The sequence below is a fragment of the Rattus norvegicus genome, chromosome 5, assembly GCF_021556685.1.
Source record: "Rattus norvegicus strain SHRSP/BbbUtx chromosome 5, alternate assembly SHRSP_T2T, whole genome shotgun sequence".
Taxonomy (NCBI): Eukaryota; Metazoa; Chordata; class Mammalia; order Rodentia; family Muridae; genus Rattus; species Rattus norvegicus.
In genome coordinates, this window is record NC_141538.1 from 61044998 (window position 1) to 61058045 (window position 13048).

At 45.4% G+C, this 13048-nt stretch overlaps 1 pseudogene; it reads right to left on the reverse strand.

Annotated features, from left to right (window-relative positions):
• Positions 1-883: 883 nt before the first annotated feature.
• Rpl24-ps4 (ribosomal protein L24, pseudogene 4) lies at positions 884-1353 on the reverse strand (annotated as a pseudogene).
• Between the last annotated feature and the right edge of the window lie 11695 nt (positions 1354-13048).

The following is a 13048-nucleotide window of genomic DNA, read 5'->3' on the forward strand; positions in this document are numbered from 1 at the left end:
ATCAAGTCATTTGCTTAATTACAGCCAGAAAATCATAATCATTTCCCTTGATTCATTTTTAATGTTGGCTTTTGTCTGGTTGAAAATGATTATAATTAGGTAATTCTGCAATTTTTTTTAAATAGGCCTTTTCTCTCAAGAAACAAAGCCATAACTAATATGGTGATGAGAAACTAAAAAAGCCATTTAAAAACACATTTTATTAGAATACAAAGTCCTGCTGCACAAGACAACAAAGGAAATCACACGGAGAGCCTGCCTGTATTGTTCCTCTCTAATGAGCTTTGATCTCTTCTGTTCCGAAATTCTGTTTCACTTTTAAATTAAGGATAGATAATATGCAAAAATGTAATTACAATGCCCAGGGGGAGAGCCAGACACAAAGCAGTGAGGCATAAAGAAGAGGTGCCCTGACCACCTTGGCCATTAATCACACTGCTTTAAGCTTCAGGTTTGTGGGGACAGAACAGGTAGACGTCCGTACAAAAGGGCCCCAGACCTGAGTACTATGGTAACAACGGGTGCTTGTACTTTGTAAAACGGTTCCTTCCCCAGATGTACAACAAACCAGTTGGGAGGTTAGACTGCGCCTGATCAAATGACTTAACTTAATCATTGCCCTACCCAAGTGTGAGTAAACTCACCTGTCAGAGTGTTTCTCCACTTTTAAATATAAAGTTTATATAATGTACAAACTACTGCTGTGTGTTTAAGACTTTGGAAAGGAAGATAAAGGATATTTTCTTTGTGAATTTTTTTATTTTCTATTTTTCTTTTATTGAAAATAGATTTATACTATATATATATACATATATACATATACACATACACACACACACATATATATAAAACAGATCTTTATTTTAAACTCTGATCTACCAAATTAGCGTTTGCCACCAACTCGGAGCAGAGACCTTCACAGCTTCACCATCTTTTGTTTAAGGGCTGCCTTTGTGGGGGCCTTGACAGCAGCTATTGCTGTCTTCTTTGATGCCTGCTTGGCCTTTCTTGCTTCCTTGGCAGCCCTGCTACCCTGCTCTCCCTGAGCTTTCCTGACTCCTGGTTTCTGAGTCCTCTCGGCCGTTAAATCAGCCAGAGACGCACTGGTGACGGCTCACTGGAATTCGACTGCGCGGCAGTCTCTTTTCTTTTGAATGTCTTCTGACTGTCCTTTCCTGTGTCTTCCTCTGGAGGGGACAGTCCAGGTTATCTGCCGAGGATTCCTTTTGGAAAGGAATGCAGGGTCACATTTGGCGTTAAGAAACTGGAAAACCTTCCCATCCGTCCAGGCGTATCGCTGCCCATGTCCCGGGCAGATCTTGTAAAACTGCACAGCTCGACCTTCAAGGTGATTCATACGATATATTCTGATTGTGACTTTCCCTATCCCAACTCCTCCCAGATCCTTCCAACAAATCCAAATCCACCCCATTCCTCTCATTAGAAAACAAAATAATAGTAAAATAAGATTAGAAAAAAAGTCAGAATAGAACAAAACAAACAAATAGAAAAAAAAAGCCAAACGCATAAGGAACACATGTAGACAGAGAGACAGAAATCCCATAAAAACACAACACCAGAAGCCATGACATATATGCAAAGGATCTGTAAGGTGAAATAAATTAAAAATATAAATAAATATAAATACATAAATACATAAATGCCCTGACTGAATATTATGAGACAAAGAATGCCCAAGGATGCCATTGAGTTCATTTTCTGTTGGCTGTCTACTGCTAGGCACAGGGTCTGCCATGCAGCCCCCATGAGACTCCATTGAAGAAACTAAACTTTTATTTGCAAGTGCTTAAAATGCCATGACCACAGCAACTTTTTTTGGTGGGGGGCGGTGTTTTCAGATTTGGTTTGTTTGTTTGCTTGCTTGCTTGTTCGTTCCTTTGTTTGAGACAAAGTTTCTCTATGTAACCTTGGCTGTCCTGGAACTTGATCTGTAGACCAGGCTGGCCTCAAACACATAGAGATCTGCCTGCCTCTGCCTCCAGAGTACTGGGATTGAAGGCGTTCAGTGCTGCCACAACCTGGTGGCAAGCTGGATTAAAGGAAAACATCTAATCGGGGCTTAGAGTTTCAGAGGCTTAGTCCATTGTCATCATGGAAGGGAAGGAGTGTGGTAGCATGTCGCGACCAACCTCGACCAGCAAGGAAGACACGACCAGAGGAGATCTTCTTCAAGCAGTTTATTCAGGAACCTTGATACAATCTTCTTCTACTACTACTACTACTCCTACTACTACTACTAGTGCTACGTGGGTCATGCAGATAGGCTGTCACTATGCGGAACCTAGCAGGCCAGGCAGGCATAGCCAAATAAGGACTTGTTTACTACAAGGAGCGCTCACGGTCGGGAGCGTCCGGAAGGCGGAAACCAGCGCCATCTTTGAGGCGCGGCACGTCGCAGCTCCCTACAGTAGCATGCAGGAAGAACCGGTACTGGAGAAGTAGTTGAGAGTTCTACATCCGGATCCACAAGCCATGGAGAGAGAGAAAGACTCTGGGGCTAAGAATGGACTTTTTGAAACCTCAAGGTCCACTCCCCGTGGCACGCCTAGTCCAGGAGACCAACTCCTAATCCTTTCAAATAGTGCCACTCCCTGAGACCAAGCATCAAATCAGTGCATGTAGAGTGGAGCTTCTTAGTCAGGCTACCACAGGTCTATCCCCACTTCCCTCTCCTTGGTGGGACCCCCTCTAGTAGATGTGTACAGCCTGTGCATGCTGCCTGCCATAAGTTCATACATAAGTTCATACTCTGTAAGTTCATACGTGTGTCTGTCGTGCTGGGTTTAGACAGTCTCATTTCTCCAGTGTTCTCCATCCCCCATTCCCACCCCCACCTCCCCACCCCCACCACCACCCCCCACCCCACCCCACCACCACCACCCCCCCACCCCCATTTTATTGCTAAATTCCTTTAACAGTAGTATTTGGGGTTTTTGTGTGATTCCATATAAAGCTGAAAATTGTTCTTTCAAACTCTGTGAAAAATTATATTGGAAATTTGATAGGGATTGCATTAAATCTGTAGATTGCTTTTGGTGGGGTGACCATTTTTATTATGTCAATCCTACCTACCCATGAGCATGGGAGATCTTTCTATCTTCTGATATCTTCTTCAATTTCTTTCTCCAATGTCTTAAAGTTCTTATCAGACATGTCTTACTTTCTTGGTTAGAGTTTTTAAAGGGTCTAGTGAAAGGGGTTGTTTTCCCTCATTTCACTCAGTCCATTTGTCACTTGTATATAGGAGTGCTCCTGATTTTTGTGAGTTAATTTTGGATCCTGCTACTTTGCTGAACGTATTTATCAGCTGTAGGAGTTTTGCATTGGACTTTTTAAAGCGCCATTCATGTGTACGATAATATCATCTGACAATAAAGATTTCTTCCCTTCTTATCTGTATCCCCTTGATCTCTTTCAGCTGTTATTGCACTAGCTAAGACCTCAAGGACTATACTGAGGAAGAACAGAGAGAGTGGACAACCTGGGCTTGTTGCTGATCTTAGAGGAAATGCTTTGAGTTTCTCCCCATCAGGCCAGTGATGGTTGGCTACAACTTGCTGTAAATCGCCTCTGTTAGTTTAAGGTATGTCCCTCGTCTCTCCAGGATTTTTATCACGAAGGGGTGTTGGATTTTTGTCAAAGGCTTTTTTGGCATCTAATGAGGTGAGTGTGTGTGTGTGTGTGTGTGTGTATGTGTGTGTATGTGTGTGAGTATATATGTGTGTATGTGTATGTGTGTGAGTGTATGTGTGTATGTGTGTATGTGTATGTGTGTGTACCTGTATGTGTGTATGTGTGTGTATATGTGTGTGTATGTGTGTGAGTATATGTGTATGAGTGTGTGTTTGTGTGTTTGTGTGAGTATGTGTGTATGAGTGTGTGTTTGTGTGTTTGTGTGTGTGTGAGTATGTGTGTGTGAGTGTATGTGTGTGTGAGTGTATGTGTGTATGTGTGTGAATATATGTGTGTATGGGTGTGAGAGTGTATGTGTGTGTGTAAGTGTATGAGTGTGTATGTGTGTGTGAGTATATGTGTGTGAGTGTATGAGTGTGTATGTGTGTGTGAGTGTATGTGTGTATGTGTTTGTGTGTATGTGTGTGTGAGTATGTGTGTGAGTGTATGTGTGTGTGTGTGTATGTGTGTGTATGTGTGTATGTGTGTATGTGTGTGTGTTTGTGTGTATGTGTGTGAGTATGTGTGTGAGTGTATGTGTGTGTATGTGTGTATGTGTGTGTATGTGTGTGAGTATGTGTGTGTGTGAGTGTATGTGTATGTGTGTGTGTTTGTGTATGTGTATGTGTTTGTGTGTGTGTGAGTGTATGTGTGTGTGAGTGTATGTGTGAGTATATGTGTGTGTGAGTGTATGTGTGTGAGTGTATGTGTGTGAGTGTATGTGTGTATGTGTATGTGTGTGTATGTGTGTGTGTATGTGTGTGAGTGTATGTGTGTGTGGGTTTTCCCCTTTCAGTTTGTTTATATTGTGGATTATCTTTATCAATTTACATATGTTAAATTATCCCTGCGTCTCTGATCATGATGATAATCTTTTCTTATGTCTTCTTGGATTCAGTTTGCAACTGTTTTATTGAGAATTTTTGTATCTATGTTCATAAGGCAACATGGTCTGTAATTCTCCTTCTTTGTTGGTTTTTTATGTGGTTTAGGTGTCAGGGTAACTGTGGCCTTATAAAAGGAATTGGACAGTGTTCCTTCTGGTCCTATTCTGAGGAGTATCCCAATAATTCTTCTTTGAATATCTGATAGAATTTCTCACTAAAATCATCTGACCCTGGACTTTGGAAGAATTTTTTTTTGTTTAGTTTGGTTTGGTTTTGGTTGGGAGGTTTATATTATTGCTACTATTTCACAAAGGGTTGTGGATCTGCATAAATTCCTTATCTAATTTTTATTTAATGTTGGTAACTGGTACACACTTAGAAAATCATCCATTTCTTTTAGATTTTACAAGTTGGTGGGATCATAAGTATGCCCTTATGATTCTTGGAATTTTTTCAGTGTCTGTTGTTATGCCCCCTTTTGTCTGTTTATTAATTTGTATCTCCTCTGTGTATGTGTTGTGTGTGTCTGTGTGTGTCTGTGTATGTGTCTGTGTGTGTGTGTCTGTGTGTCTCTCTGTGTGTGTGTCTGTGTCTGTGTGTGTCTGTGTGTTTGTGTGTGTCTGTTGTGTGTGTGTCTGTGTAGTGCCTGGCTGTGGGCCTCTGCATCTGTTCAGTGTGTTGCCGGAGGAAGACTCTCATGGTAACTGGGTAAGGCCCTGACCTATGAGTACAGTAGAATACCATTAGGAGTCACTTTATTGATCCTTTTATTATTATTATCAGTAGTGTTTGGTTTGACCCTAAGTCTCTTGGCTAACTAGTCTCTGTTTTTTGGTTTTTTTTTTAAAAAGGAAAAGAAAAATAATTCCCAAAACATCTTTATTTTATGACCACATACTAACTGTTTCACCCTCTTCCTGTTGTTTTATGTTCACAGTAATCCTACCAGTAAATGGAATTTCTGAGGCTCTTATAGGTGAGAAATCCAAGGATCATAGAGTTACAGCTTGCCAGAGTCATGCTGCTGATAAGTGGTAGATCTGGTAATCGAACCCAGAGACTCAGCAACTTCTAATGTTGTCTAGCGTGTGGGTAGTTTTGGTTAACATAAAACTAATGAAAGTCAAGATTGGTCAATAAAACAAAAACTGTATTGATATTTCATCCCAAAGCAGCAGAAAACCCACTCATAGGCTGGCTACTCTGAAGCTGTTGTAAGGCTCTCGCTGGTGGCCAAGCCCAGGAAGCATCCACGCCTGGAGCTGAAGGTTAAGGAGCACTGACAGCAACTCACAAAGCGCCGGCGCCACCTACTGCCTACAGGCCAGCAAGTTGCTCTCATCTTACCCAAGCCACAGCCAACAGGTCCAGGGACATAGTTTCTTTCTGGCATCTGGGGCAGGGCCAGAGGCTTAGCCGGCTCCGTCCCCAGCCATCTGGGAGCAGAACCCCCAGTCTCTCTCCTACAGAGCTGAGAACAGAGTTCACCGCAGCACCACCCCGCAACCCCACCCCAAAGCCTGCCGGGCAAGCAGCAGGTCTCCTCCGTGGACAGGAGAGGGAGGGAGGAGTAGAGGAAGGTCCAGATGTGTCCTCCAGGGCACGTCTCTGGTAGCCGGCATCCCTCTGCTCCTTGAACGGAGGACCTCAAAACTCCCAGGGCAAGGCCTCATGCCGGGCACTTTGGACGTGCTATTGCATTACTCCTGGAGGTTTTAACCCCAAGGTTCAGAAAAGCCCACTAGAGCGGGAAGGCTAGCCCAAGAGCCACAGCTGGTCTCTCCTATGTCTCCCACTCACGGATAACAGAGATCTTGACAGGCATTAGCTACCCTTTGCCCTCTGTTAGCATTGCTAAAACGGAACTCTCGCTTCTGTGCAGATGCAGATGGGCGGCATAAGAGCTGCTTTGAAAGGGAGTATGGGGGGGGGGGGGGGGTTGGGGATTTAGCTCAATGGTAGAGCGCTTGCCTAGCAAGCGCAAGGCCCTGGGTTCAGTCCCCAGCTCCGAAAAAAAAAAAAAGAAAAAAAGAAAGGGAGTATGGGAAGAAGCCGGCTTTCCAGGGCATACCCAGCCGTCATGATTCATTCCCTCAGCTCAGCTCTCGGACACCCTCGTCTCCCTTCTAACATGTGCCCAAGGACATTCAAGGCTCAGTCACCGTGTTTGAGGAAATGCTCTGTGAGACTACAGAGGCCCCTTGGTAGGTGAGGCTTCGCTAGTGCTAGACAAGTATTCAACCCCTGAACTACAACCCCAGGCCAAGCATTTAGGTTCTAACAGCCGCATCTTCCACCTCCTAGCCTGACCTGTGACATAACTTCTGAGTTGTGAAGTCAAGCAAAGAGAGGGAGTTTGCCCTTCCTGCCCGGGTGATGACTGGCACAGCGGGAGCCCCATACTGTGACTTTAGAACCTGCAAAGGTCTGGCTCCTGCCAAGCTGGGTAGAAGTCTCATCTGGAAAGTTTCTATTTCTCTAATAAGGGGTTTCATTCCTGTTACTATGACAAATATTCCACAGAAACAAGTCTGGGTAAATGGTTCCAGATTATAGTCCACCATTGCCAGAGACATCACAGCTGCACGTGCTGCCAATGGTCATGTCACGTCTACGGTCAAGACGCAGAAATGGATGAATTAATGTCCCTGGGCTTATGCCTCAGCTCACTGCATCCCCTGACAGTCTAGGGCCCAGCCCATGTTTTTGTTTTTTTGTTTTGTTTTGTTTTGTTTTGTTTTACCATAACTACAATAATCAAGATAATTCCAGAGGCCAGCCTGATCTAGACAGTACCTCATGGAAGCTCTCTTGCCAGGTGATCCTAGATTGTGTCAGAATGACATTTAAATTTTACCATCAGGGATCCAATCATTGAACTGCTTGCTGTGGATTTCAGAGACACCCCCTAAGGCCCTCTCACTTCCCAATGCTGTATCCCCCACTTCTCCCACAACCACCTTCCACAGACCAGTCCACGGAGGAACATTATGGGTCCGATACCTAGAACCTTCCTTCTTCCAACTCCTTTGCTGGTGCTAAGGCAAATAAGGGTGATGATGACCTGCTTCTTGCTGGCCCTGAGGAGGCTTCCCATGGAAGAATTCAACAGAGAAACAGCTCGAAGACCCTGACTACTGACCAAGGGATCACTGAGAATTAAAAGAAACTTGTCACCCGGCAGCAGTGGCACATGCCTTTAATCCCAGAACTCCGTAGGCAGAGGCAGGAGGATCTCTGAGAGTTTGAGGCCAGCTGTCCAGGACAGCCATGGCTATACAGAGAAACCCTGTCTCAAGAAGGAGGAAGAAGAGGAGGAAGAAGCCAGAAAATGGAGAAGGCCGGCCAGCACAAGAGTGTGTGTCAGTCCCTGGCACAGATTGGCCTGGCTGAGGGGGATTAGCTGAAGGTTCCTGGGTTTTAAGTGCTTGTGGTGAGGAGTTCCTTGTAATGAGAAGAATTTCCTTTCTGCTCCTTAACAAACAAGTTTAAAAACATCAAAGCTAGTATAATGCAACCATTTGAGGTCTGCTTTTAACTTGGACTAGTATAACTCCCTCATATAATAACCTGAAAAGAGACTAAATAAATAAATATCACATGTGGGAATCAATTCTGGGCCCTACCCATCTCCCTATCCCCCACCCCCATACCCAGAGCTCACCAGAATGCATGGGCATCCTCCTGCTGTGGGAGCTGTCTCTCTTCCAGGATTGGTTCCATCTCTTTCTATAGATGCAGATGCTGGCCTGGCATCCCTCCTACCTTATTCAACTGGAAAACAAACTGCCTGCCCATGGAACACTGCTTAGCAGGTCGCCCTGGCTCCTGCAAACCCGAGGCTCTAAACAATAGAAAGTTTGCTGCAGAATCCTTGGTGGTTCTGGAGAGTGCCTCTGGGCAGATCGCACACAGTGACAAATTCTTTCCAAACTGTGACAATTCAATCTTCTACAAAGGTCCGATTCGTGTGCCCAGCATCCACGGTAGCAGCTCTTGCTCATGTCCACCCCCATCTTGGAGTGGGTTCAGGGCTGACACACGAGGGGAGTGCAGCTCTTCGAGTGGTGCTGCCTCTCACAGGCAGGCAGGGCAAGGGGCTCCCCTGAGAATGTCTGCCTTGCCCAGCTTTCAGCTACCACAGGAAATATGGAGAGATGGAGTTTGGTTTAGCTCACTGTTTCAGAGGTGTAGAGCATGGTGGCTTAGCCCTGTCTCCTGGGAGGCAGGAGCATTTAGTACAGTCAAAAGTATTGGGAAACAAAAAAGAAACAGGAAGGGACCAGAGTCCCAGCATCCTCTTCAGGAACATCCCCCCCCCCCCCGCCCCAGTGACCAGACCTTCCTCTACAAGGCCCCATTGGTCAACAACACCATTACGTAGGGCCAAGCCTTCAACATGTGGCCTGGGCATGGGTATCCAATCAAAGCTATGGCATCTTGGAGTTAAAAAAAATCACTTAACAAAACCAGCCCAAAGACAACAGGGGCTCCTGAAACCCCAAGCTACTGACACCTGTCAGGGAGACAAACAGCTTGGAAGGAGTGATCTCACATTCTAGTCTCCCTAATGTCTACTAGCAATGGGGCTCTTTTCTCTGGAAAGTCTTGTCTTTAATGGTAGGTTTTTATTATGAGGAGAGGAGAGCCTTAGGAAAGGAGCAAATACTTTATATAAGAACTTCCCCCTGATAAAAGTTCTTAGAGTACTTATCTAACAGAACCAAAGACTGAGGCTAGATTTCCAGACCCACATAAACTTAGCAAGCTCACACCTGCAATCCCAACATTCAGGACATGGATCAAAAGGATCAGAAGTTAGGGGTCTGGGCCACATAAGATGCTCAAGGTCAGCCTGGGTTATATGAGACCCTATCTCAGAAAATAAAACAAAATCCTTAACTGTGGTCCCCAGAAAACAAGGTCCCCTCAAAGCATCCTTCCCAAAGGGACTTTTTTTTTTTTAAAGAAAGGTCGACCCTTGCTTTTCTTTCTTTTTTTTTTTAGATTTATTTATTTATTATGTATAAGTACACTGTAGCTCTCTTCAGACACACCAGAAGAAGGCATCAGGTCCCATTACAGATGGTTGTGAGCCACCATGTTGTTGCTGGGATTTGAACCCAGGACCTCTGGAAAAGCAGTCAGTGCTCTTAACCACTGAGCCATCTCTCCAGCCCCCAAAGGGACCTTAATGTTGAATTTTTAAAGAATTCTCTTCCACTAAATGCATCTTAGCACACAAACTTCCCTGCAGATTAATGGGCCTTCCACCCCTTTGGGAATATTGGGAGGAGAAGGGAAACACATGCGGCATTAAAGAGAAGAGCATCCTGCGCTGAGGCATAGCAACCACCAGAGGGCGTGTGCATCATCCTTTCCGGACATGGCTGCCTCAGAACTGACCCGCAGGAAAGCTCCGAAAGGGCTGTGCAGTCAATGTCTCCCCTAAGAACACAAGCCCGAGTGCGCAGAAGCGCCATGAAACACACAGCTTAACTGGAGTCTCCATCAGATCCCTCCCCTCAGAGCTCAGGGAACCCCGTGGAAAAGGTGGGAAGACTGTAGGAGCCAGAGGGGAGAGAGGACACCAGGAGAGCAAGGCCCTCTAAATCATCATGATCAGAGTGCATATGAGACTGAGGCAGCAGCACAGGGCTAACATGTGTGCACCAGGCCCTCTGCATATATGCTGTAGCTTTCAATTTAGCGTTTCTGTGGGACTCCTGGGTGTGTGTTTCTGATTCCTGTGCCTTCTCTTTGGCTCTTTCCCTTCTGTGGTTTTCTTTGTCCAACTTCAATGATATGATGGCTTGTGCTTTATTAATTTTTTTATTTTGTTGTTTTATTGTGATCTCTTAGAAGTCCGTTCTCTTCTAATGGGAGACAGAGAAGTAGATCCAGATTGGGGTGGGGGTGAAAGTAAGAAGAGTAGAGGAAGGGGAAACTGTGACCAGGATATATTGTATGAGAAAGGAAATCTATTTTCTGAAGTGAGACTCAACTGTCTTATGTAAACTGGCCACGCCCAAGATGAGAGACTGCTCTCTTATCTCTCTACTGGAAACAGCCATCAATTCTAATGGTTTGTGGCTTTGTCTTTCGCTTGTTTGTTTTATATATATTTATAATTGGGAATTTCGTGAGACAACTTGCAGGAGTCAGTTCTCTCCTTCTACTATATGGGCTCCAAAGACCCAACTCAGGTTGTCAGGCTCACAAAACCTGAAGGTAAGACCCTGTTGCTGAAGACGTCATACACTTGGAACACAGCATTGGGAGAACCAAACAGGAACTGACCTGGAAGCCTCCTCCCTCAGGATCAGCTCTCACGGCATCAGAAGGTTCGATGCAAGCTGCCAAGGGAGAAAAGCAGTCAGCAGTCCTACCAGGATAGGAAGCCCACAAACCACGGCAATGATCTCCCCAATGGTACAACAGTGACATTCTTATCTTGAGGGTGAGAGGTCTTACCCTCAAGCAAGAGATGTCTAATTAGATTAAGGCAGATTCAGTGAGAGGGTATGTAAATCAAGCCAACTCTCTGGCTAGAGAACCTACTGCCACCTTCCTAAGCCAGTATAGTCTCATTGCATTTTAAATTCTTATCCTTATACCCACAGGTAAGTGTAGCTCTCACCCTCCCATCAAAGAAGCACCTTTCTACAGCAGACAAAGGCTACTGCAGAGATCCACATCTAGTCAAAAGGCAGAGACTACGTGACAGGAGGGTGCCAAGCCCCAGCTGCTACATCTACAGTGTGACTCAGGAAGCATCTCGGAAGAGATGGCGGACGGTAAGCTGGGGGACCAGAAAGTCTGCCCTGAGATAGTGTTGTCTAAACATAACAAGGACAGTGCAGCCATGAGCTCTCAGGAAAGGAGACCTGCAGAATGACAACATTAGTCAGTATGCCAACCAGGATAGGGGGAACTTCACAGTGCCCCACCCCTGGATGAAGAACTGCAAGCAATCCATGGCTACCCTCAGGGGATGAGTCTTCTCCAGAAGAAAGGCCTTCGCTCAGGCAGCCAATCCCAAGTGGTCAGCCCCAAACATGATGTCCGATAACACTAAATGGGCTCAGTAGGGGTGCATACATACATGAGTGCGTGCGTGCGTGCGTGCGTGCGTGCGTGCGTGCGTGTGTGTGTGTGTGTGTGTGTGTGCATGCGCACGCATGTAAAACAATTATAGAAGAAGAGGTCATGAACTTGAGAAGAGTAGAGGACACAGGAAGAGTTGGATGAGCAGAGAAACATGCAAATACAACAACTGAGAAATTTTTCAAAAAACAAAAAATTTAAATTGAAAAAGTATGAAACCTCCAATATAGATTGTGTGTAGTATTAACACATTTCGGGAATAAAACAAAACTTTTTTTTTTTTACTATTTTTCAAAAAGGGAACAAAAACAAAAACAAAAAAACAAAAAAGACATGCTGGGCATAGCAGTGCATGCCTTAGGAAGTAGAGGCAGGCAGATCTCTGTGTGTTCAAGGTCAGCCTGGTCTACAAAACAAGATAGCCAGAGCTTGTTACACAGAGAGACCTTCAAAAGAATGTCTAACTTCAGTCCATCAGCAGTTAGGGCCCCATAAAAATCAATCCCACTTGGCAAGAGCACACCCTGGGTAACTGTCTGCTCACTGCCACTGAGCCACTCACTCCCCCAGGGATCCCTGTGAGGGAAGCAGGGGCACTACCTTGTGGCTGACTAAGGACGCTGGCTACTCTCTCAGGGTTTCAGAGGTCGGCTCCCAGAGCCCATGTCAGGAGACTCACGACTGCAGCTCCAGCTCCCAAGGTATGTCACTGGTCGCTGTGGGCACCCACGGACAAGTGTATACACACAGACACAGACACACGTACACATGAATAAGAACCAGTCTGAGAGGAGACCAAGCCCACCAACATTAGCTAGGAATAAGGAGTCCGTGAGCCTAACCCCTAGCTGAAAAGCTGTAGACAGCTGAAGGCATCTGGAGGAAGAGTCCGTTTTCTCCAGGGCTGTGGCTTCTGGGAGGTGGATGGCATCATTCCCACACTAGATGAACAAAGAGGACTTGATAGGCTAGGTTTTAAAACAACATGAATTTGTGGGACACGGGGGAGGGTGGATCCAATGCTGTCAGGGGGGTTGAATACAATCAGGACGCACTACATGACTGGGGAATACTGGCACGCACCTTTAGTCCCCGCACTCAGGAGACAGAGGCAGGTGGATCTCTGAGTTCTAGGCCAGCCTGGTCTACAGAGCTTCCAAGACAGCCAGGGCTACACATAGAAACCTTGTCTGTAGGTGGAGAAAAGATAGATATAAAATTCTCAAAGATGTAATAAACATACTTTAAAGAGAGTCACTAACTTGGGATCCAAGTAAGAAACAGGAGAAATGTTTGCGTGGCCACCAGGTACTTGACAGGCTCCAAAGACCCTCATGAGTGCAGAGTTAGGACTCAGCCTG